Genomic DNA, 13,242 nt, shown 5'->3' on the forward strand with positions numbered 1-13,242 from the left:
GTATCAATTTTAAACATTCCCTCGACATCAACTCCTTTTACTAAAGTGTCTTTTTTCTCAGCAAAATCCACAAGGCATTCCACAATACCCTACAGCCTCGGTGGCTTACTCTTGATCTCGTAATCAAACTCTTGCAAAGTGATTAACCACTTTGCTAAACAATCAGGCAGCTGTAACTTATTCATCAACAATTGAATCCCTTTCGCCTTCATATAAAAAACTACCTTCTCATAGAGAATGTAGTGCCTAAATTTTTTAGTCGCAAATACCATTCCAAGAGGCATAATTTCTCCATGTAGGTGTAGTTAATTTTTTATATGCCCAAATTTGGACTAGCAAAAGTGATTGGATGGTACCATTTTTTCTCATTGATTTGGGATAAGCAGCAGTGATACTTCGCCCCTTCTAGGTGCTTTTAAAACTGGTGCTTTTACTAGCTCTTGTTTCACATCATTAAAAGCTACTTCAAGGGTCACTCCATTCAAATAGACAGCTGAAGGACAATATATTAGTTAATGGCAACGTTCTTTTTGCCAGGGCATTTATGAACCTCTATGATAATACCCTACCGATGATAGAAAGCTATGCACTTCTTTTGGAGTGCGCAGTGGACTCATGGCGACTATAACCTTGATCGTTTACAGTCAATCGCAATTCCTTCTGAATTGACCACGTGACCTAACAATACCCATAATGCACTCCAAAGATGCACTTCCATGGGTTAAGAGTTATGCAGAATTGTCTGCAACACTCAAAACACTTCAACAAAATAATCAACTACCTTTCTCTTATGGTGGCTACTCCTAGGTCGTCGATAGATACCTTCAACTCCTTTGGGGAGATATCACTAAAGGTCTTATTTGCTATTCGATTTGTTGCTACGAACCAAGTGCATTACATAAACCCAAGGCCATCACATGGTACACAAAGGTACTGAAGAAAGTAATAAACGTCGTTTTAAGCTTGTCTTCTTTTGCAATTGCCATCTGGTTATAACCCGCAAAACAATCCATGAACGAATATATTTTCCTACCCACTAATTGATCCAAAATTTGGTTGATAAAGAGCAACGGGTAGTAGTCCTTAACTTTTTTTTTATTTAGCTCTCTAAAGTCCATGCAAAGCCCAATTTGATTATTTTTATTTTTCCTGATCACAACTGGTCAACACCATTCAGTATGTTGAGCCCGCTTTCTGTAACTTCTGTAGATCCTCGAACAGCCCGTCCCTTAGTTCAAAAGGCATGTGCCTTACTTTTTGACATACGGGCCCACTTCCTTCCTTTAGAGGAATGGTATGCACAACCAGACTAGGAGGAATGTCTCTACGTTCGTCACCAAGAGAAGATATCGTAGAACTCCTGAATCAAGGACACATAGTCCTCTCATTCTTCTAAACTAAGCATGGATTCACGAGTCATTTGGCGTATCAAGGTCCAGTTCAATAACATCCATATCTCTTAATTCGATCTTGAGGCTCTATCCGCTCATTCAATGTTCTCTGATAGATGTATTCTGTAGTAGATCCTTCTTTGGATTCATCACTCGATGATGTCTCACTAGTAGATACATCTTCTAATTTTTCTAATTCCGTAGAGGATAGAGGAGCTCTCTTGCTTTGAGGAGACTTAGGATAAGCATCAACTATGATGTGTCAGGTGCCTCTACCAAATATCAGTTGACCAATGGGTATATCCTCTTGATAGTCTGCTTGGAAGATCCAGGGTCTACCCACCAGCAACACTTGATAGCTAGAGGGCCTTGCAAATCTAATCACCCTAAAGTCCAAAAGGCATTCTGCGTTTGCAGCAGTGACGTGGACTTTAGTGATGCAACCTTCAGGCTACCTTAGACTATTGTCAACCATTCTAAGAATCGTGGAGGCTTCCTTTTAAGTTGCGAGACCAGTCTCTCCATCAATTTTGAACTCATGATGTTTACAGAGGATTCCGTTGTTACGCAAGCGGTGGTCGAGAGCAAGCCTCACTCACAACCCATTAACGAGACGTTAAGGAGTGCCGGTTGGGGTACTTGACTTTGTTGGATGCATAACACAACTTGAAAAATTAAAATATTTGACAAAACACCACGAACCACACATGAAAACAAGACAACACACAATGCCTCTTGAAGCTCAAAACAACTAAAAACCCAAATATGGGTAGAGCATCACACAACCACAACACAACAAAAATACCAACAATTCAAAAACAAACCAAGTGAGATATATTTTCATACCTAACAACCTAGAGCCGATGCTCAGCACTTTGACACCCAAAAGCTCCAACTTCCAAATTGGCATGACAAGAGTTCACTGTAGCATGCGACCTTCCACTCTTCTCTCTCATAAAATACAATTGTAATCTAGGGGGAAGGCCCTTAACTCTCCATTCTCATCTCCTTATATAGTTTTCTATCCATACTCACATACATTAGGCTTTTTGCTTTCAGCTTTTGGCTTTTGCTTTTCTATTGCTTTTCACTATTTTCATTTTTTCTGTCCTATGCCTGTTTGCAACTTGTTTGGATCATAACTTCGTCATTTGAACTCCAAATATAGTCATTCAGGTACTCAAAACGATCGAAACACATCTAGTCCACAAGCCAGTGTGGGCAAAATTACAAAAATCTTTCAAAAATGGACAAAAAATACTGATTTTCATAAATCGCATCATTTTTCTCCATCTTTTATCTTGGATGACTTATTCCTTTCCTTGGCCTATTGTTCTTGTAATTGCACACACTTTCAGCACACATATCCTCTTTTTCTTCAAGAAATACTCGTTGATGATGTAAAACGTATGATCTTTTCCTTTGATCCTTGAGTCTTCAAAATAAATATTCTTTGGATATGAACTTGCTTTTTTATGCAGTGTGCCCTAGCAGGAATATGGTTTTTTTAAATGAACTCCATGTCCAATCATTCATGATTTGGAAAAATATGCAATGTTGGATTCATGATATGCAACCAATCAATCGATGCTACACACAAAAAATATGGATACATTGGAAGAATTGTGCCTAGCCTATCTAGATGTGCTAGTGTGTCATGCAAAATGCAAACATAGTTCCTTGATTAAGTTAAAATTCCTTATCCTCACCTCTCAACTCTCATAAAAAAGATATGATATACTCCGCTCCACCTATCTAAAATCTCACAATCACTCTAGAAAATGATGGTCCTCAAGATGTTAACCAAATAAGAACAACCCATCTCACAATTGGTGGCATCCTTCATGACCCTCTAACTCACCCAACCTCCTTACATTCTCAACCAGAGGTTCCTAACTTTGTAATGAATATTCCAAATATCGTGCGTGCAAGAAATGTGTGTACTCAATGACAGGTGCTCTCTCATGTGCCCGTGCATCTAAAACTTACTATATACAGCTGTAGCAGACCTCATGCCGTGCTAGTGCTCAATGATGGTGCAAAATGTGCATAATCCCAACCTATGGCATGGAAGTATTTGATAAGAACAGGAGACGACCCCCGAGTGTAGTGCATCAATAAGTGCAACGTGAAGTGCTCGTGAACCCATTATCCCCGTGATGTGCAAAAGTCTCGACAAGAAAACATACCTTGCTCCTCAATGTTCAATAGCTATTGAAAAACACAAGCTCCTACCTATCCAAAAAACTACCAAGCTCGACCAAGGCTATCAAGTTTCACACTCAACAAATCAAACAAAATGACATAAACAAATCATAAGCTAGACAAACACAAGAAATCCAACTACGAAATAACAAAACAAACTGTCATGTAAACAACTAAGCTAGCAAAAATAAAACCTAACTACAATAAGACTAGGGGCTTTTAGTTTCAAAAAAACACTTGACATATTTAGCCCTCCCCTTAGTTTGCAAACATTCATGTGCAGCAGTTTCTTTCATAAAATGATGCAACATCTATCATCCATTTAGTTTCCTCATTCTTTTGTTGAAATTGTCATTCTGACCACTCCTCTATTTGTATTGTCATTATCCTTGATATGTACTTTTTTAATCTATATCCATTTATCCTTTGCTTATGTGCCTTCCCATCCAAATTTTGTAACGCATAAGTTCCATTTTTAAAAACTTCAGAAACCCTGAATGGTCCTTCCCACTTTGTTTAGAATTTATTTTGAAAAGTATGATCCAATTTACTATTATATCTCAAAACTAAATCCCCTTTTTTTATATTTTTATTTTTTATATTTTATTAATCTCTTGTAAAAAAATTTCTTGACTTTTCTCATATTGATCACACACTTCATGTCTATTTAATTGTGCTTCTTGTAATTGTATCAACCTTTCTGTGAAATAATTTTTTTCCTCTCCTTCTGACAAATTGCTAATTGGGCTACATTGTGAGCTACCTAATTTTCTTCCTTGGAAATATGTTTCAAACTCCAAGCTTCAAACTATTTTAAATCTCTTCGAATTCTATTACACAACCTCTTCAATTTGGGATTTTGATCTACCAAACTCCGGGTATTTGCTTTACTAATAGTAAAACATCACCTCTAATTCTCAACCTTCGAATTCCCATTCTTTGACAAAGCATAATGGCTACTTGTAAGGTTGCATACTCAACTTCATTGTTACTTGTTGCCTCAAGTTTAACTGTTTCTTTTTTTATTAACTTTCCTTGAGGGTCATAAACCACTTTTCCTCTTGAAGATGCTTGGTGTGCCTTACGATATGATCCATCAAAATACATCAAGAATGAGTTTTCTATTTCTAGTTTTTCTTCTTCTTTTTCTCCAAATTTTCCTTTAAGTAAAAAAGAGCTTCCTCTATATGTTAAAATGTTTCCTATTGTAGCCCTAGTTGAGTCCTCAACCTGGAATTTATATTGAAATTCTTCTAGTTCAACAATCCATTTCATAACTCTTCTTGATAAGTTTGAGTTATTCACCAAATGTGGTAATAGTATATAGCTTGTTAAAATAGTAAAGGATTTTGGTAGTAGATATCTCCTAAAATTTCTACAAGCAAATATTACACTTAACATTACCAGTTCTATTTCTGTATATGTTTTTCCTATTTTTAACTTTACTCGACTTGCGAAATAGATAGGTCTCATATATCTAGAATTCCTTCCTTGTTGCATTACAATTGCTCCAATACCATCTTCCCCAACTGAAGGGTTCACAAAAAACTCTTTTTCCCAATCAGGTGCTTGAACTGATGATGCATGACTTACAGTTTCCTTCACCTGTTGAAACACTTCTTCAACCTCTTTAGTCCACTCTAAAGGATCCTTCTTGGCTACCATCTGTACGGATAGAGTAACTGGGATGCCAAAGGAATGAATCTTGATAGATATCTTACCTTATGAATGAATGTCATAAGTTCTTTGGTATCTGCAGGTGATACTAAGGTTACTAGGGCTTCTACTTTTTTAGGATTAGGTTCTATTCCATTTTCTGAAACTACATGATCAATAAGTTTCACTTCTGGTTGAGCTATTCTGCATTTTTTTGGATTTAGTTGACAACCGTAACTATCCAATCTTTCAAATACTTTTCCAAGTTTTTCACAATGTTCTAATCTTGTACTATGAATACAAATATCATCAATGAAATCTCTAACAAACTTTCCTAGGTAAGGGGCTACGACTCTATTTATCCTCCCTTGATACAAGGCTGGTCCATAGCAAAAACAACCCCATGGTGTTATAAAAGTCGTTTTCTTTTGATCTTTTGGAGCAATGGGTAATTGAAAATATCTAGAATATCCATCACAAACACTATACCTTTCAAAACCTACAATTGAATCTAAGATTTCTTCTACGAATGGAAGCGGATAATGATCCCTTTTTGTGACGGCATTTATAGGCTTATAATTAACACAAATTCTCCAACCTCCCATTTTCTTTGATGCTATAACTATTGTGCTTACCCATTCTGAATCTTCTACACGATAAATAAACTCGGCTTGCAACAATTTATCTACTTCTTCTTTCAAGACTGATATTTGTTCTGAAGTCAGGGGTTTTAACTTTTGACATACTGGCTTGGCATCTTCTTTCAGTTCTATTTTTAGCCCTTCCCCTTTCATTCCTCTTATTTCTAAGTATGAGGTTGCAAAAAGGTTGGGATATTTATTTATAAGTGAATGATATTGCTTTCTTTCTCCATCTGTCAAATCTTGACTTAACATTTTTTCCAGAAACTCTCTTTTTGTTGAAACTTGAGGTAGTTCCATTAATTTTTCTAATTCCTCTAATTTCCCTTCTTCTTCATCTTTAAAAAACCCATCTTTTTTATTTCCTTTGGTTTTAACATTTATGTTTTGGACTTTTTGTGAGTATTCTTCTTCTGAAGTTGATTCTTCATCTTTTAACAGGAACAAAAGTCCTTTTTCTTTAGAAGGAAGATTTAAATTAGGACTTTTTTGTTTTTTGATACCTTTGAAACTATTGATGGTTCTATATGAGTTATTGACCTCACTCTGTTTTCTAGAGATATTTCCTTCTTCTTTTTATTATTTTTTTCATTTATTATAGATAAAATTTCTAGATCTGAATCACTTTCTGAACTTCCCTCCTCAGTTTCATCTTCTTCTTTCGTACTATCACTTTCCTCTTCTTCTTCCTCGCTAGTGTCCTAATTCACTAATTCCTTTCTCGAGGCCATATCAAACTTCTTTACTACTTCTCTACGGTCATAAATTGTTAAAGTTCATTTCCCCCAATCTTGTATTGCTTCGACTTTCCTAAGCCAGGTCCTACCCAAAATAAACGGAAATGCTCCTAATCCTATTGGCATAACATGAAAAGTAATTTTCATAGCAACTCCAGAAACCTTGATTTCAAGATTTTGAATTATTCCTATGCATTTCACTTTAGCATGATTTGCAAGCCTAATTCTAAAACCGGATCCTGCCACTATTCGAAGTCCAAATTGTTCTAGACATGCTTGGGACGTAATCACACTGACTTGTGCTCCTCCACCTATGTATGCCTCTCCTATATTTTGGTTTTTGTACCAAGCATCAACTATAGGACAAATATCCGGTAACTCCTCTACACTTAAAACTCTTACAATACCTTTTTTTCTTTCTCTCCCTTTTGGATTTACTAATTTCTTCCATTGTCCTCTCATCCTAGGGCACAACTCCATCAATTGAGCAAAAGATATATTGGCTTTCCTACCCATCATATCTTTCTTTAGATCATAGTCACTTTCTCCTTCTCCCAAAGGAATATCAGTAGTATGATAATGTTTTCTAGGTGTTCTCGATCTATTTTCTTCTTTTTTCTCTTTCTTCTCTTCTCTCTTTGTTTTTCTCCCTCTTTCCTTACTAGCCCTACTAGTTTCATGTTCATCTCTCTCAACATCTCTTCTTCTTTTAATTGCAAGCATAACATCAACATTTTTATTTTTATTTTTTTTGAAATTTTCTAAAAGAATACAATTTATGGAACTTTTTCCTTTCTCTTCCTCATTTAACTTAGATTCTTGAGAATTAGAATCATTTTTTATTTCTATCCCAAAATCATTCTGTCTGTTAGGCAAATTTTGAGGTAAAGGATACATATCCCCCCTTGTTGTAGGTGGATATGGACAGTTTATACTTATGTGAACTATCTCTCCACATGAATAACAAGTTACCATTGGTCTATGAAAATATCCTCTACCGTTTCCTCCTCTTCCTCCTCTCAAATTTTCTTGGTTTGGTTGTCCCATTAGTCCTCCATTACCTCTTCTTAAGGATCGACCTCTCAATGCTCCTAGCCTCATGTTTTGCATTTGTCTAGATAATTGATCTTCAACTTATAGTGCTAGTTGAGTATTTTGTCTTGCTAAAACTTGATAATTCTGTTCGTCCCTTTGCCAAGTTTGGTCTCTATTATCTATAGGTGTTCTATATGACACTCTTTTTTTAGTTTTCTCAAATTTTCTCTATTTTTCTATAGCAATGATTATAGCTTCATCAAAAGTACTAGGTTCTTTGATTTCCAATTTTGTCCTCACTTCTCCTTGCAAATTTTCAATGAAAATTTTAATTTTTAACATTTTCGGGGCTCTCTCTCTTAGGCCTAAAGATACATTCCAACGATCCCAAAGTCTAGCATACTCTATGGCAAAAAAATATATGGTTTGGTCTTCTCTCTTTTTACAAGTTTCTATTTTTCTCCAAAGGTCATGGGAAGTCTCAGTTTCTTTAAAACGGTCAAGGAACGCCTGTTTAGTTGTCTCATATTCCATAGGAACAGGAGGATTTCTTAGTCTAAGGGTCTTTTCATAATCTTCAAACCAATTACGACCTTCATCTAAAAATTGAAATTTTAGAATTTGGAGTTTCAAAGTTGAGTCATTTATTCGTTGGATAATACATCCAAGCTCTAGTTTTTCTAGGATTCGCTGAGGATCCTCTCCTTTTTTACCATAAAATTTAGGAAAAGAACTAGCCATTTAAAAAAACAATTATAAACAAGCAATCAATCCACAAATTACAAACAAAGTCAAAAATTTCGACACTCCTCAGTGGGGGCACCAAAAAAGAGATGTTACACGAGCGGTGATCGAGAGCAAGCCTCACTTACAACTCGATAATGAGACGTTAAGGAGTGCTGGTTAGGGTAATTGACTTTGTCGAATACACAACACAACTTGAAAAATTAAAATATTTGATAAAACACGACGAACCACACATGAAAATAAGACAACACACAATGCCTCTTGAAGCTTAAAACAACTAAAAACCTCCCGGGGGGGGTCACTCATGAATATACGTATATATAACGTGAGTTCAAAATAAGGGATTTTTAAAACATCATTTTTATACATTTTTTACATACAAAAGGGTGTCATATAAAGGGATTACTTACAGATTGAATAGAAAATGGTTGTATTTTATTTAATAAAAATTCACAGATTAGGATATTTATAAATAGATCATGAACGCATGTTATATAGAGAATATATATATAATGAACCCTCCGAGCTAAAAACCCGAATGTGGGTAGAGCATCACACAACCACAACAAAAAAAAAAAAACAATTCGAAAACAAACCAAGTGAGATATATTTTCGTACCTTAACAACCTTGAGCCGATGCTCGGCGCTTTGACACCCAAAAGCTCCAACTTCCAAATTGGCATGACAAGAGCTTACTCTAGCATGCAACCCTCCACTCTCCTCTGTTACAAAATACAATTGTAATCCAAGGGGAAGGCCCTTAACTCTCCATTCTCATCTCCTTATATAGTTTTCTATCCATACTCACACACATTAGGCTTCTTGCTTTCAGCTTTTGGCTTTGCTTTTCTACTGCTTTTCACTATTTTCGTTTTTTGTGTCCTATGCCTGTTTGCAACTTGTTTGGATCATAACTTCGTCATTCCAACTCCAAATATAGTCATTCGGGTATTCAAAACAATTGAAACACATTTGGGCGACAAGCCAACATGAGTAGAATTACAAAAATCTGTCAAAAATGGGCCAAAAATATTGATTTTCATAAATCGCATCATTTTTTTCCATCTTTTATTTTGGATGACTTATTCCCTTTCTTGGTTTATTATTCTTGTAATTGCACACACTTTCAGCACACATGTCCTCTTTTTCTTCAAGAAATACTCGCTAACGATGTAAAACGTACGATCTTTTCCTTTGATCCTTGAGTCTTCAAAATAAATATTCTTTGGATATGAACCTGTTTTCTATGCAGTGTGCCCTAGCAGGAATATGGTTTTTTGAAATGAAATCCATGCCCAATCATTCATGATTTGGAAAAATATGCAATGTTGGATCCATGATATGCAACCAATCAATCGATGCTACACACAAAAAATCTGGATGCATTGGAAGAATTATGCCTAGCCTATCTAGATGTGCTAGTGCGTCATGCAAAATGCAAACATAGTTCCTTGATTAAGTTAAAATTCCTTATCCTCACCTCTCAACTCTCATAAAAAAGATATGATATACTCTGCTCTACCCATCCAAAATCTCACAATCACTCTAGAAAGTGATGGTCCTCAAGATGTGGACCAAATAAGAACAACCCATCTCACAATTGGTGGCGTCCTTCACGACCCTCTAACTCACCCAACCTCCTTACACACTCAACCAGAGGTTCCTAACTTTGTGATGAATATTCCAAATATCGTGCGTGCAAGAAATATGCATGCTCAATGACAGGTGCTCTCTCATGTGCGCGTGCATCTAAAACATACTGCATATAGGTGCAGTGGACCTCATGCCGTGCTAGTGCTCAATGATGGTGCAAAATGTGCATAATCCCAACCCATGGCATAGAAGTATTTGATAAGAACAGGAGACGACCCCCGAGTATAGTGCATCAATAAGTGCAACGTGAAATGCTTGTGAACCCATTATCCCCGTGATGTGCTCGTGAACCCATTATCCCCATGGCATGGAAGCATTTGATAAGAACAGGAGACGACCCCCGAGTATAGTGCATCAATAAGTGCAACGTGAAGTGCTCGTGAATCCATTATCCCCATGATGTGCAAAAGTCTCGACAAGAAAATATACTTTGCTCCTCAATGTTCAATAGCTATTGACAAACACAAGCTTCTACCTGTCTAAAAAAATACCAAGCTCGACCAAGGCTATCAAGTTTCACACTCAACAAATCAAACAAAATGACAGAAACAAATCCTAAGCTAGTCAAACACAAGAAATCCAACTACGAAATAACAAAACAAACTCACGCAAACAACTAAGCTAGCAAAAATCAAACCTAACTACAGTTAGACTAGGGGCCTTCAGTTTCAAAAAAATGCTTGACAATGTATCTATGATAGCATGATCTACTAGTATTCCATCAATGTAGACTGCCACCCTTGGGCAATGCTTTTCAACATACTCAAACCAATCATCTCCTACTTGTGCTATACCCAAAGGTTCTACTATATACCTAGTACTACGTAGGATCTTTTTGAATTCTTTGCATACTTCAGGAGACAGCTTAATCAGCTACAAGAGATTCACATCTAGTCTAGCTTCACAAAGAGAGCTTGCCAAATCAAATTCATGTTAATTCAATAGGGCTCTCTTCTCACGCCAGACCATTCTCTCCTTTGGTCTTTGGACCAGCTTTGGTGCCTCTTTGTTAACCTTTTCCTTCTTTCTTGGCAATTCTTTATTCTTCTCGGGATGAACTTTACGATCAACAGGCCTTAGAGGTCCACCTTCCATATCAGGATTCAAGACTTGCTTTCCCCTAGCATCTTGCTTAGGGTTTTCCTTGACAGGCTTTACATTACCTTTGTCACTCTCTCTAATCTTTTGACCTCTTGTTACGGCTTGTAGATTAGAAGTTTTAGTGCCATTGACATGTACAACCTCAATAAGGCTGACTCCACTACCATGAGGCAACTCCTCTACAGTAGCCTTTTCTCCGTGTAGTATTTGTCTTGGTTCATCATCTTGCTAGAGATTATTCCCTTGTGCACGATGATTGATTGGACCTGGCTGTTTACTTCCTTGTTGGAGAGAACTGATCTTACTCCAATAGGTAGCAGCTAAGTGGCCAAACTTTTTGCAAATATTGCATTTGACATTTGGACAATTCCTAGGGAAATGTTGGCCACCACACCACTTACAGCTGAATCTTGAGGGGGCATCCTCTTCAAAGTGTCAACTCCCTATCAAATTTTTCTGCTTCTTAAGGAAATTGACATCAACAGCTATTTTTCTATATTGTTCAATAATCATGTTAGTGTAGTGCTTCATCATATCCTTAACTTCACCAAGGACATTTGAGGCACTTGACTCATAGCCACGATCGTATATCTCTCGTCCCATTAGTCACTAACTTACTGGGACAACATTAGGGTTTGTTGTTTGACCTCCAACATTCAGTGGAGGCATCTAACTAGCCATAGGCATAGTCACACTAAGAGGAGCTAGTAACATAGGCAAATTTGACATGATACTCCCTCTTCCATTTGTATTTGACATGGGGTCCCCTTGACTCTCGTTGGTTAGTGCCAAATTATTTCCATTCCAATTTACCCTTGTTGCATAAGCTTCTTGCAAGCATGACTCTACTCCTACTTGGATAATACTACCTCTTATGTGTATCTAACTACTCCTTTAAGGAGAATAACACCTCAGAATCTCACCTCGCAGTCTAGCCCTCTTAGCACGTTCCTGTTTTTGTGTTTTAGCTTGACAATTCTTATTAGAGGACATAAACTGACTATTTGGTCCCTAGAGACCCTAGATTCGAAACCACCATTTATTGGCCACTCCCGAAAAACCCACCACATGTCAGGATCTAAAATGGGCATGGTACTCACTCTCGAGCACTAGCCAGACCTCTAAGACACATGAGACACCCCACACAACCTCACAACGGCCAGGAGCATCTAAGGCTCACACTATACTAAACTCTAATATCGATTTGTGTTCGTAATAGGACAAAGTCCAACGTTTGCCTTCCCCTACTCTTCAAAGGGAGATCGCATAACATATAGGTACAATACCTCATATCACATACACAGGAGGCAACCTCTCAGCTGAAACACCGCGGCCTCATTAATTGCAGCTCTCCTACATCAAGGGGATTAGCCCCAAGATGCGTTGCTTTAACATTTAAAAAAACAACGTACAAGCTCCACTCTTTGATTTATCGAACAATCCAAGATTTGATATTTCTTCACTGAACTTACCCTAAGGAACCGCTCATCTATCCTATAGCAAGGACTTCCTCACACTCTCAACATTGGTCAATGTTTGGCATACAGGTGCTATGTATCATTTTATACAATGTGGCATGAAAAATGCAAATGTGGATGCCTATTTTGCACAAATATTTTCTTTTAAAACAAATCGGCAAAGTGGAGTGTAAAAATCAACCCTTCAATGGTTTCCAATCTATACGTTGTTGCTGCATTGCTATAGAAACTAGCACCGAGTTTCCTCGCGCCACTAGTCTCTTTAAACTTGAGTGATTATCGCCCTATATGATGTGCACAAATAAAAAATTAGACTTTTCATCATTTTTCCCACTTAAACGCTTCCACAACCCCTCTTTTTTTCCTACCATTTATGTGTTGCATTGTTGTATAGGTGTAGGGTTTTGTTTCTTTTGTCGTTGTCAATCATAAAAAGAAGCAACTTTCCTTTATAAAAATGAGGCATACCGCTTATATGCATGTTGCGGGTTTTTTGATAATTAATAAGGATAGCCCATGGGCCAACCAGTGATCATTATTTAGTGTTGAACATCTTCCCTCAGCCTCCTATTGATCTTGAAGTGATCCGATCATCGTT

This window comes from Lygodium microphyllum, chromosome 25 (genome assembly GCF_053477565.2).
Source record: "Lygodium microphyllum isolate KBCC chromosome 25, Lygodium_microphyllum_v1.1.10, whole genome shotgun sequence".
NCBI classification, from domain to species: Eukaryota; Viridiplantae; Streptophyta; class Polypodiopsida; order Schizaeales; family Lygodiaceae; genus Lygodium; species Lygodium microphyllum.